The 14,091-nt window shown below is 32.8% G+C and overlaps 1 protein-coding gene across 7 annotated transcripts in view; it reads left to right on the top strand.

Annotated features, from left to right (window-relative positions):
- The window catches only part of LOC142323826 (protein-tyrosine sulfotransferase-like), a 1,177,394-nt gene that overhangs the window by 1,043,314 nt on the left and 119,989 nt on the right, over positions 1 to 14,091 (top strand). For 6 of the 7 annotated variants that reach the window (XM_075364080.1, XM_075364082.1, XM_075364079.1 and 3 more), the window contains one exon: positions 9,572 to 9,636. The exons of the other annotated variant lie outside the window; for it this stretch is intronic. The gene's annotated coding sequence lies outside the window, so the exon portion shown is untranslated. The remainder of the gene's footprint in view (positions 1 to 9,571; positions 9,637 to 14,091) is intronic. 7 annotated transcript variants of the gene reach the window in all.

The following is a 14,091-nucleotide window of genomic DNA, read 5'->3' as shown; positions in this document are numbered from 1 at the left end:
TTGTATGGCTTCAAGTAATACGCGCCAAACAGTCGTTTGTGGAATGCCAGTTTCATGTGACGGAAGTCAAGTTGATTTCTTCGGACTACGTGCAAAGCTTTCTCTGAGTTGTACCGCAGCAGCTTCAGGGACGCGTGGGCGTCCTGGTGATTTTGTACGTTTAACAGAGCAACTTGTCTCAACGAAGGTTTGGTGCCAAAAGTAAACTGTATGCCTACTAAGAGACTCCCTACCGTTCTCTCTACGAAAATTGCGTTGAACTGCAGCTGCTGACTGCAAATCGTAAAACCAGAACACACAGTGAGCACGTTCCGCACAAGTAAACGTATCTATTTTTAACAGCACTGATAGCTGGATTTGGTGCTACTGAACTACGTGAGCTAAATAAATTTTTATATACTTTTAAAGTTGCGAAGTCTTTGAAATCACCCGGTATTTTACGTAAACGTTGTATACGTATATATATATATATATATATATATATATAATTAATTTTTTTGAAATTATGTAATATATTAATTTACTTCGATCTCAGTTTTGATTTTCATTTAAAATTTAAAAGTATTTTAATTCTTAAAGATATAATAAAAATGAATTTCATTCGTGAAGGCACCCAGGTATTTGTAATGTTTTTTTTTGTTCTCTTTGTTTTGATTACGTAGAGATATTACAAAAAAAACCCTCTTGTGGATATCGAGTTAAGATGTACCTGGCGTGACGGTAAGATTGATGAGATAGATGTCGACCTTCTTTTCATGAATGAACGGTCGGCCGAGCCCTATTGGGAAAGATGTGTATCTTACATGTCAGAAGACTTTTTACATATATGCATTATTGATGTAAGTTACGTACGTACTTTCATAGTCTATATCCTATGTTCGTAACAATATAAATTTGCTATGAGGTACTATGTATTTATAGTTCGAAACAGATGCATTTTGTGCTAAGATATGAGAATATGATTATTACTGATATTTTTATTGTAGAACAATTTTGGTAATAAGTTTATATTTTTTTTGTCTATAAGGAAAGAAATAAAATACCATTGTACTATATTTTATGCCATTAATCTAGAAATTAATTTTGTTATACGTCTATAAGTAGTCTAGTATTTAACTCCTGGCAAAGTCCGATTTACGGACTTCGCCAGGAGCCCTTGAATGAGAACACATATTTTTATAAAAATTTTTTATGAAACTTGAAATTAAAATTGAAATCAAAGCCGGAATAATCTTTTTTTAAGGTAAAATACCGTTTGTAGGTGAAGTAAATAAGAAGAGAAAGGGTAAGTCAATTTTTTAATATGATAAGTTTTGTTTTTTTATTTAATCAAGGGGTGTATGAAATAAATCATTTATACTAAAAGAGATTATATTAAAAATAGTATTTTTTAAGGCTCTACATTACCCACAAGGAGTTATCAAATTTTATTTAAGTGAATAATTTAGTAAAAATAGTATTAAAAGAATAAATTTTATAATCATTATTTTAATAATTGATAATTAATATGAAAACCTATTATTATAAAAAACACCGTTTTTAAATTTCGTTAAAATATTTAAATAGAAACTTATAAAGTCCGGAGTATTGTTTATTTTATTTTAATAAATAAATACTAGTTGAAAGTTAATTAAAATTACTTTAAGGTGGTTTTTTACTTCCTTGTTTGAAGTAAAGGAAGTATTTACTTCCTTGAATCCATTGTGACTAGTTTTGGCGTAACGTCTGTACATACTTGCGTATTTATCTCGCATAAATAAAAAACTATTAACTGTAGAATGTTGAAATTTTGGATTTAGGAGTGTTGTAACATCTAGTTGTGTATCTCCCCTTTTGATTGCAATCGACTGGACCAAAAGTGTCCAAAAAGTTTTCTTAACTGCAGTAATAACCCCTCATTGAGAGCTTTTCAACGATATATCATAAGTGGTACTTATTTTCATTGGTTCCAGAGTTATAGCCAAATAAAATTTCAAGTAATGAAATATTTGGTTCTTACAAGGGCATATCGGAAGGCATATTGGTTCGAATCCGACTTCTTCTCCTTTTTTAACTTTGTTTTTATTATATGTTTTGATTTATTAATAATTATTAACCTCTGATTACAAAAGATTTTTTACAATAAATAATAATTCAATAATAACAATAAATAAATTTAAAAAATTAAAACCTATCAGAAGTTATTAATGAAATAAAATTTTATGTACTTTTCATTTAAAAAAAAATGTGTATGTGTAATTTAATAGGCGCACAAGGAAGTCACGTGGTGTCCACACCCGATTTTTTTAATCATACAATATTTTTTGGACACGTTTAAAGGTCAGCCTTCAATGGTGATTCACGTTGTTTTTCAAATGATTAATATTTATCTGTTCAAATTATCATTTAACCGGAACAAATTTATCGGTTTAGAGAATAATATAATTGGGAGTCAGATATATATTTTTTTTCATAATTAAATTATTATTCATCATTTATCATTGATTTATCAGTATAGTACTATTCTAGAAGTTTAACAAGTGTTTCTGCAGTCTCTCCAAGCTGTTCTCAAACGTTTGGTTGGTTATCAGGAGTGTAAACGTAGTAAAGTTGACTTATCAGTTGGTTTTTGTAATGAAACGAGCCGATGTCATTATACTATATGTATTGTACAAACGGAGCACTCAAATCGTATACATAGTTATAGTTTTCATATCCCATGGGCTTCTTGTTGTTAAACAGGAAACTTTGGTCATTAAAGCGAGAAAATAGCAAACATTTTTTTATGACCGAGATGACTAAGTTATCTTTTTTCCACCTCGTAATTTTTTATTTAAATTACGTTTGAATCAGAACCAAAAGGAAATTAACCTCTGAATTTAGTTAAAATCGTAAGAGTTTCAGAAATGATTCCTTAACAAACAAACATATTTTTAATTTTTTTTGAACGGTTGCTTCATTGATCTGACTTAAAATCAAGCACATTCAATTGAAGAATAGAATTTTACGGAATTATTGTTTATAATTTAGACGTACAGCATTATGCTAATCATTCATTTAATGCTTGAAATCGACGCTCTCTATATCTCAAACTGGATTTTTTTTAATGTCAAACGTGCATGAAATATTACTTTTGTATACAAGTGAGCTGAACGTTTGCCTTTGTCTTTGTCAACCGAACTGTCAGCTGGCTTAGGCGGATCGGGCGACCGGAGTTTGTTGTATTATCGAACCATATGGCATCATCGGATTATTAATATTGTGGGCACATTTGTATATAAAATGCAAACACAACAGACTAGTACATGACGATGACTAGTACACTAGACGCAGCAGTTGGCGAGGAGTAAACTTTCAGCTCAAGTATTGTACGAAAGTTGACAAAATTAAACAAAATATTAAATTGTTTTCATACGGTTTTCATTTTTTTTTTTTTTTTTCAATAATTACGTGAAAAATAAAACATCTACCTAGAATTAATCATGGAAAACGAAAAAAAATCGTTAAACAAGTTATTCTTTCAGGTATTTTTTCAGGATAGAGTAAGTTATCCTGCGATGTGAAATTTAATATTACTTCTACATTTTATGTTGTATTCGAGTGCCTGTTAGTCTTAACAAAGTGGAGGCCGTTAAAGTTACCATCTCATATACCCAACACAGACACCCGAGTACAACATAAAATGTAAAAGTAATATTAAATTTTACATCGCTGACTTAATTTATCCTAAAAAAATGCCTGTAATAAAAGAAAGAAAAACTTGTTTAACGATTTTTTTGTTCGTTTTTGCGTCATTATTATGCGTAGATGTGTCCAATGGGTTTTTGTATTTTAATAATTGTTATTTTATTTAGCGATTTTTTGTTGTTTCCATAATCTTACCATTCAATATACTAGTCATCTAGATACGATACTTGGGTAAGCTTTTTATTTAGAAAGGTTTTTCTATTTAAATAGAAATTTGAATTTTAATCAACGATAACGTACATGCCTGTAATGCAGTTGGTTCTAGCCGCGATGCATTTCTGTTTCCTTTTGCTGAGCTCATTTTTTGCTTATATCTCGAGAACGATGATTTTTTTCGAAAAATCATGACAGAGAAAAAGCATTTTGTTTTATGGAAAACCATCATTAAAATTTGTAAATAATGTCATTTTTTTAATTTTGTCCTCTAGTGTAGACCCCTCTTTAGATAAGACAATTTAAGTTAACGTATGTTACTTCCAGATGACTTCTCATCACCGCAAATCAGCTGGTTTCGAAATCGAGAGTTCTAAGGTTCAAATCCTAGTAAAGATAGTTTTGCTTTTATACGGATTTGAATACTAGATCGTGGATACCGGTGTTCTTTGGTGGTTGGGCTTCAATTAACATTTCTCAGGAATGGTCGATCTGAGACTGTATGTGTACAAGGCTACATTTACATTTACATTTATACATATTTACATTTATACATATCAAATTTATTCATATTTACATTTATACATATCATCCTCATTCATCCCCTGAAGTAATACCTTACGGTGGTTCCGGAGACTAAACAGAAAAAGAAAGTTCAAAGAACTGTTCCTACCGAAAAGTTGGTAGTAATTATTTGGATCAGTGAAGCTACATAAGAGAACAAACAAACAAATAGACATATATACACAAACTTAATAAATGAAGAAATAAGGTCCTTTTTTTACTATGTCTATGGATAAAAAAATAAAAAATAGTGGGAATACTTTCATTGATTGTAATTCAAGGCGGAAAGCAGTGTGGAAGATGGAAACTGTTGTAGCGGGTGAAAGTTGGAAAATCACTGACTGGGTAAAGTGAGAAAATTTAAATGTAAGTAGAGGATATGGTTATTACATCCCATGCGTAATGGCGGAAAGCTGAAAGGAAGATATGCAGATGGCGGAAAGCCTCAATGTTCGGAAAAATTTGAGCAAATCTAAACCGTAAGGTCTATGTCCGCCAACTCTTATGTGCAAAGTTTTATGAGTGTATAAGCTCATGTGCAAAAAGACGAAAAAAAATCGGCAGTTTTCCCCTTAAAAATCTCGATTTAAAGTGATCGACACGCAGCGCAGTTTTTTAACGACCTCAATGATATCTTGGAAATTTCTTAATGAAAATCATTAGGGTATATCCGCCAGTGAGATAACAATTTCTTGTTTAATTTTCTAAGCCTATTTTCCAAAGGGCGGACACCAAAATGGAAGATAATAGTTAAAAAAAGATATGTAAAGAATAAATAAATATGAATAACGTATAATACCGATTACTGTGTAAGCAACAACATTACGCCTTTATTTTTTTACTTTCAGGGATAATCAAATAGCATCGTCAATTCAAAAAATTATTTTAATTTTTTAATGTTTTTTTTTAATATAATTTAAACAACCAAATAATTTTTATAATCTCATTGAAACAAAATTGTTTTCAAACTTTTTTTAAAACAAAATTATTTTTTACTTTGTAGAACAAATTGTTTTTTTTTTCTTAGGAGAAAAGCATGTTTAATTTTTTTTTATTATTATGTAATATTTCTTCTGTAGAAATTGAAGTGATTCAAACAGATGTATACTAGCATACAGACATTGTAACAAGGAAGTAAATAGAGATGTACTAGGAGTTACTCCCAAGATGTGAAAAACATTCTATGAGAAAAAATAAACAGATTCAAGTCTAGTTACTCGGTGCAGATATAACTGATATAAAAACTAATTGTGTTAATAATTTCTTATGTTGGTGATTATAAAATTATACGATATAATATGTACTATGAAGTATGATACAAGCAGTTATTATTATTTTCATTTTAATAGCTTTTTTATATTTTTATTGTTTATTCTATGAAAATACTATGTTTTCTTTTTAATTTTTTTATTTATCCTAACTATATAAAATATTCTGTACTCATAAAATACATGGATATAAATGCATATTTGAATTGTAGACGATGTTAAAAGTAATTCAGTTTTTTTTTTAAGTATATAATAAAAGTTTAAGCTGAAGGCGTTCAAGGTAATTACTCGTAATTTAGTTTTTTATTACTCATTATTATTTTTATTATTATTGCCGCCATTGTTGAAAGAAACTTTTAAGCTTTTATTTATTAAGCTATAATGTTTATTTTTCTTACTTATTTATTTATGTTTTTAAATATTGCAATATAAATTTTATGTCTCCTTATATTACTTAAAGGGTAAAAATCTAAAAGGTGGTTCGTTAGCTTTTTTTTTGTTTTTCTATTATAAAAATTACATATCACTATTTCATCGAATTACTATACCTTTTTCTATAGCTATTTTTACATTAAACTGCTTTGATCCTTCTATTTTTTAATTTACAACATTATTTTATGGAATTATATAGAGCGTTCGGAAAGTTTCTGTGCTCTGGAATTATGGAAGTGTAATGAAACTTTCTTAATTTATTATTTCGAAGTTTTATTTCATTATTTTATAAAAGACGGATTTTACAATAACTGGAATAGTTCATAAAAGGTGTTGAAAACGATCTCCTCCAACATCAGTACAACACTGCACGCGTCTCAATTTCTTTTCAAACTGTTTAATCATCTGATGTACTGGAATGTCTCGTACGTATGTCGTTATTGTGGTTTTTAGTTCGTTAATCGTGCGTGGTCTGTTGCGATACACTGCTTTTTTTGCTGCACTCCATAGAAAGTGTACTGGGGGAGTCATATCGGGCGATTGTGCAGGCCACAAACCCTTCGAAATGATTCGTTCACCAACGACATTTCGTAAAAAAGTCATTAACCTGTTAGCTGTGTGCGCGCTATGGCGCCATCTTATTGAAACTAACCGTGATTAATTTCCACTTCTGTTAACTGACTAAAGAAGTTTGTTGAAGCAGCACAATAAAGATCACTTTAACTGCTTTTTTCAAAAAAAAAGATTGGAACCACAATGCGCGTTCTACTCACACTGTCCCAGACTCCAATTTTTGCTTCGTGTAAAGATAGTTCGTGTTATTCATGGGGGTTAGTTGTCGACCACAGTCTGTATTTTGTGAATCAAACATATACCCTCTAGATGAAAGCATGATTCATTTGTGAAAAACGTAACGTCGAGGATACCTAACTATTGACAACAATTTAAAATAATTTAGAGCCCCGAACAAATCCAACTCCACGTCCGTGTAATAACATCTACGCACACTTTGTGCGCTTAATACATCCAAGGATGTTGTAGTATCCAGAGACTTGCTAAATTGCGCTGAAGATGAAATCGTTGAGGATCTTCATGCACAAGTAATTGTTGCATGTCGACAATTGAACACGCGACGCTAAGGAGAACTCTTACCCTCCGCGTCGCATGTTCTATCATTTAGTAGACCTAAGTGCCTGGAAAAAATAAAGGCTGGGTTTCATAGGTTGGATGTTCGTCCTTTCATCCCTACTCCACTGCGGCGTTTTGGCTGCAGAGGTTCGGACATACAGCGACATGCTGCAAGAGGAAACAAGTCTGTGCTTGCCGGTACGCATTGCATCGGGATGATCCGAATAGGGATCCACCAGTTTGTGTGAACTGTAACGGACATCAATCGGCGAGATCAAGGAATTGTCCAAAATACAAGGAAGAATTGGCAATACAGGAGCTAAAAGCCATTCAAAAGGTCAATTATTTCAAAGCAAAGAAAATTGTCCTCAGCAAATCGCGAATGGTCACGTTCTATATACAGGTTGCTGCCGCCCGTGTTGCCGCCTTTAAACCAAAGGACGTGATAACTGAACTGGCGCAAGCCTTAGCCTTAACTGGCTGAGGCTGGCGCCTTAATACAAATTATTAACCAGAAGATCAATTACCATTTGTATTATTAACCAGTTAATAATACAAATTATTAAACAGAAGATCAAGCAACCAAATAGAGGGAAAGCAGCCCTAAGTTGTCAAGACGAAAATAGATGTTACTGAACAAAAGGGATTATCTCCACTAAAGAATGAGCCTACGACAAGTTCTAAGGCGAAGGAGAGTGAACGGATAATAGACAAGACACCTGTAGCTAAGGTAGAAATCGCAAAATCCCTACACAGGGAACAGAGAAAACAGAAGTAAAATTACTAGGAAAAGAGAAGACGTAGAAAAAACAAAAATGGAGCCTCCAAAAGCATGGAGGCCTTTAAGCGCGAGGGCGAGGAATTCGGCCGCCCCACATGTTCTGGCGCTGAGTGCATCCATTCTCGACTATGATGTACGTCTCACTACGCCACCGGAGCCGGTGTCGTCTGATGCCGGCAGCAGGAGATCCTCCGCGATTTCCGGCGGGGGATCTGAAGATTCCATCTCCGAGGGCTGAGGTACCTTGGAATTTGACATTGAGGTCTTTAGGAAGACGGAGAAGAGAACCAAAAAAGGATGGCCTATGGGGAAATCTAGGTAATAGGACAGAAGAAGAAGCTCATTTTTATGTGATTTTTGACGAATTTTAAGTGAAAGGATATACGTTTTAATATCTGTGTGACATGAAGATGTTTTAATAACTCTAATAGAAGTGTTTTTGTGCGTTTGTTTGTTTAGGTGGCAAGGATCCTTAATAGTCTTGCCATATGGGTTTTAATATTTTTAATATAAGTAAAATTTTAATTTTTGTAACTATGTTTTTCAAATGAATTTGATTGTTTTTGACAACGTTTCGTAAGAAATGCTTTATGTTTTTTAAGTGGCAAGGGCCCTTTACTCCCTTGTCATCTTGGTTTCTTTTCGGGTTTTAATGACCCATTACAAGTCTTTATTAAATGATATACATTGACAAGACTAGTCTTCTGACTACGTCGCACGTGTTTTTATCGGGATGGAAAAATACATATTTTTCTTTTTTTCCTTTTGATGTGAAATTTGACTAATGATCAAAGTAGTCGATGCCTCTTAAGACCTCAGAAAAAAAATTTAGATTTTTAGGTTTCAGTTCTTGAACACACATTACTTTGTAGGGGAAAAGTTTCAGTTCTTTACTTACAACTTAACGTGCGGTAACACGTCCGATATCTTGCTGCTGTACTAACTTATGTATTGACTTTGATGGACTTTCGGTCATAGCATCCGATATATCAAGCAGCTTCTGTTCGTTTAGTTTAGGTGGTCTTACACTTCGTTGATGATCAGCGTCATCAACAGAGCTCGTTGCCAGAAATTTTTCGATAAGAATTTGAACTGCATTGCGGTGAGGAACAGGAGTATTTGAAAACTTTTCTGAAAACTTGAGCTTCACTAAATCAGTATACTTGTCTGAAAGTTTCAGTAAAGACGTGTTCAACGAGTAAATTGCGTTCCTCTACTGAAAGAATCATTACGTTTTTCGCAACTATTTATTCCAATAAACGAAACAACACGAGACGAAACGAATTAACGTTCAATCACAGCTCAGCAACTGTCATCTTCGTTTATTACTGAGAAATGCCCAACAAACTCTCAGGGCAATCACCCTAACGCAGAAAGAACAGAATGCACCACATAATTCTAAAGCAACTGCGCAGCGTCTTTCCGAACGCACTGTTTATTTATGCTTACTTATGATAATGGCTCTTTTCAATTATTTAAAAAATAATAGTTTACTTAATCTTATTTTAATTTTTTACAGGTGGGCAGTAGTGCAGTTTTGGAGTAGTCGAGGTGGCGGGCACTCTCTTCAGGCTGGTTGTACAGGTAATTGCACCAGCAAAAAAATTCAAAATTATTCTTTAATAAAATTAATTTGTGCCTTTAGTATTCCTTTTTTACGATTTACAAAAGGTTTAACTTCCTGTTCGTAAATTTTATTTTTTTAATTTCATTTATTAAGGGAATTGTTTTTTATTTTTAAATTTCTTCTAGTATCTTCTTGGCTGTCTCCTTGACGTTAAAGGCCTATCTAACAGGGATGTTTCTAAAATGTATAAGAAATAGATAAAACAGTATTAAACCTTTGGATATCAACTTTTTCTATTCGGAGACGTATAACGAGGGAAACCAATTTGTACAAACAGTTTTTTAAATGTTTTTATAAATTTATAGGCATCTACTGATTTTGTCTTTTTGCAAATTTTTTAGCTCATGATAAATGTCATGCCTGATCGCGATTATTTATTTATTAGATATCTATTTTTCCATATTTTGTCTATATTGATTTTTTTGGATAATTTTTGAGGTTTTGAAACAGATCTCTGTTTTTTAAAAATAAATTTGCGAAATTAATTTTCTGCTTATTTTTTTAGGTCATTTATTTGAGAAACTGCATCTTCTGAGTTTGCAAAAAATGTTTGATCATTTGCGAAATGATTTGTGTTAGATTTTAGTCTTTGGTTCCGATCTTAACGTTTTTATCATTCTCCTTCCAGATGGTTTACATTATTTTGTCTAAAATTAATCGAATAGGATTGGAGAAGTCCATCTCCTTTAATCTACCTGCCTTAATCTAAAGCACCTGAAAACCTGAAGACCTGCTTTAATCTAGAATGATTTGCTGATTTTTCCCCAGAATATATCTTAGAAATTATGACTGTTTCCATTAACTTGATTAAATTTAGTTTTTTCTGGACAACATCGTGCTCTGTTAAGATGAATAGTGATTCTCTATCAACTGAGTCATAAGCTTTTTGGAAGTCTACAAAGGATAAAAATATTGGCTTGGATCTCGATTAATTGGCTTGCACAGTGTTTGAGGATTAATTTTAGACTCAGGATTTGTTCTGGTCAGGAGCCTCCTTTTGTAAATCCTTTTATTATTTGAAAACTTACATCCAAGACTGTGTAAGAAATTTTTTATTAATTATTTTGTATTTTTATTCAGTATAATAAATCTCAGTTGAGTTTTAAAATTATAATGTTAATAATGATTATTATTATTCCATTAAATATTATCCATTTTCAAGGCCTTTATGATACCCAGTTAAAAATATAATTTAAGCACTAATTAATATTTATTATGTTTTTATAGGATCAGAAGTATCCTCTTAGATGAAAAATTACTTGTACGTATTAATCTGTACCCGTTTTGAATCACACTAATAAAACAACCTTATTTCTGAGCTACTTACAACTCAAATCTGGGGTTTAAACGTCATAATATATTTTACTATTGAGATACTTAGATAAATATGATGGCTGATTTTATACGTAAAGTATATTTCAGATCTAATCCAGAACTGATTTTGTTATTTTACTATTACTAAATTATTAAACTCTAAAAAAAATATTTATTACTGTACTGTCAAACGTTTAAAACATAAAATACACATATTTTATTTACGACCTGTATTTCAAATCTGTAGACTTAGTTTAAATGGAATGTACCATATACGGATTTCGCTTGGCATGTGATACACTTCTTGCATTTATATATAATACAACATATTTGTAACTGTTTATTGTTTTATACATATGCTTATTTCCTTTTTTTATCTATCATTTCATCTAGTTTTTAAATTATTTATCACAAAATATATTTTGTGATAAAATATTTTTATATATTTTTATTGTAAAATCTTTGGCAATATTAAGTTATTTATGACTATTTATATATTTTGAATAACATAAATATTAGATATAAGTTGTCCAATTTGTTATTACTTTTGAATATTATTATTTATTTTGTTATCTAATTTTATTTTATATAACTTATTCTACGTTTATCAAATATTTAATCTTTATTTTTTCTACTCTTTCAACTATTCTTTTTCTTCTCGTCGTTATATACAGTGATGATGTCATAAACATCGTAAATACGTCGTTGTTTCGTTTTAACTGTAATTTAAATATTATCGCTATCTATTCGTATATTAAAATACAAATTGTATAAAGAAGTTCTATTATGCTATTAGTTAGCATTTTGCTAATGAATATTAACAGAATATATATATAAAATCCAGTGGTTTTGAATTTTGATGTCTTATATTCAAGATAAATGAAATGAACTTTCTGTTAATTTACAATTTATACCACATTTTAGCCAATAATGATAGACAAAAAAAAAAAATTTTTAATGTTTCTCTAAGTGTAATACCATTTCTTGAATAATTTTTTGCGTACATTATAGATCTGTAAATAAAAATTTTCTATCACTCTTAATTTTAATTAAATTACGCTTAAAAAAAAATTAACGGAAAATATAGTTACAATTTGTAAAATTTATAATTTGGCATAGCCATAACTGTGATAGAATGATTTAAATGCTTTTCTTTTATAAATAGCCTCAGGCACATCCCGAATTTATATCTGACAGTAATCGGCTAGCATTTAGTATTCCATTTCCCTTCATAGCGGCTTTCCATCACCGAAATGTCTTGGTGGAAACGTTCATCGTGATCGTCACTTACATCTTCGAGGTTATCCGGGAAAAAATAGTGGACATATTACATCCCATAGCTCTGTATGAAGTAAGAAAAAGTAGATTAGCAATATCATGGTAATAGTCATATATTTGTTTGCCGAGAAAAGTTTGTGCAAAGGTCTTTAAATGAAGCCCAAGCTACACTTTTACATTATTTAACATTGAGTTAAATACATCATATTTTTAAATATTAAAACCGAAGAGAAATAGAGAAAAAAAACAAAAAAATATTTTTATTTAAATTTTAAGAGGTGAGGGGTTGATTTCTTGAACTTTTTTTTGATTACTCATATATGCAATGTTAAGAAATTAATGTTAATGTTAAAATTTTCCTGGAGCCGGATCCGGACTAAGCTTTTACACAGCTCCAGGGGTGCAATCGCCTCAAATTTCCTCTGTAGGAACTAAGGTTCCCCCCCAAGGCAGCCGGGACTCAGTCTATAATCATTCGCCATATCTCTAATGAGGGGACCCAAGGGGGTTCCCCAGTGGTACTCCGGTCTTGACGTCACGTCTCTAATAGGGAACCCCAGAGGGATTCCCACCGGAACTACGGTCTTACTTTAACACCATCGTGAAGTTCCAAAGAGACTTCCCGTCCAGTCATCGGAAGTGGGACACCTGAGCGTCCCACCAATCCAGGACGAGGCTGTCCCAACCCTAAGTCGTCCCCAAAAGCAAAAGCGGGCTGGTCTCATTTCTTGCTGCTGGTCCTACAGCCACGGCCCCCTAGTGAATGCCCTCGAAGTTTACATAAAGAGCATTTAGCCGCAGTTTAACAGTCTTTCCGAAGATGCCCCTCAGCCCCACAATTAAATCAATGCCCATTTTGATTGTCAGGACCGCTGCAGGACCCAGCCCGGTGCCCTACCCCCCGCCCCAACAATGATAACATCGCTCTTCGGGGGACCTCATCGATACCCGATAGGACACCCAACCGATGCGAATTGGCCCAACCTTCAGCAACTGAGTAGCCAGCAGAGGCGGAACCGCCACCTTCGTTTCTCCACATGACGACCTCAGGGAGAGGACGTCGATCGTTACTGAGTCACCAGCGATCTTCTGCATGTCATTCACCAATTCCTCCTCCTTGGTAAGGGCGTCGACGTCCTTTTGTTGATAAAAAAATGGACTCGCCGCACGCCCCTAACTGCCGTCGCTGTCGTACCTTCAACTTTATCCATTATCTACAGCCGAAGCTTGGCAGCAGCGTTACCCGTATCGTGGGCTCTTATATGAAGGTCCTCTCCCTGCCACCTGCGTGCGGAAAAAATGTCCGTCTCACCCGGTGACACAGTGTCCTTAGCTGTGCGGAGACGGTCCACGTACGACCGATCTGCCGCCTTAACAACCACCGTCGCAGTTGGGGGCCCTACCGGCTTTCTCCTTGGAGCCCGACTCCCATCAGCACCCAACGACGACTTATCCATACAGATCTGGAGCTCACTCGAACCTCCGTGCCAAATATTATCTTATTAAGCTTATCAAAATTAACGTATTAGTTTTTTTTTTTTTTTAAATAGCCATTCATGACTGAAATATCTATCGCATTGAAGGTAAAAAAAAAAACATTTATCTTTGTCGAGAACCATGAGAAAAGTCAATTCTTTTGGATAGTATTATTCAAATTTTTTTCGCGTTTCTCGGGAACATGTAAAAAAACTGGCAAAGTATCGCGTGACTTTCCTGTGTATTAATACTAAAAATTAAAAAGATAAAGCTAAAAAAAGGTACATATATTTTTTGGAGGTGGGGAATGAATTTTAAGAAACTTTTAAAAAATATTTATACAA

This window comes from Lycorma delicatula, chromosome 4 (assembly GCF_047948215.1).
Source record: "Lycorma delicatula isolate Av1 chromosome 4, ASM4794821v1, whole genome shotgun sequence".
Lineage (NCBI taxonomy): Eukaryota > Metazoa > Arthropoda > Insecta > Hemiptera > Fulgoridae > Lycorma > Lycorma delicatula.
The sequence above is the reverse complement of the archived record's forward strand: the minus strand, read 5'-3'. Positions and strand labels throughout refer to the sequence as shown.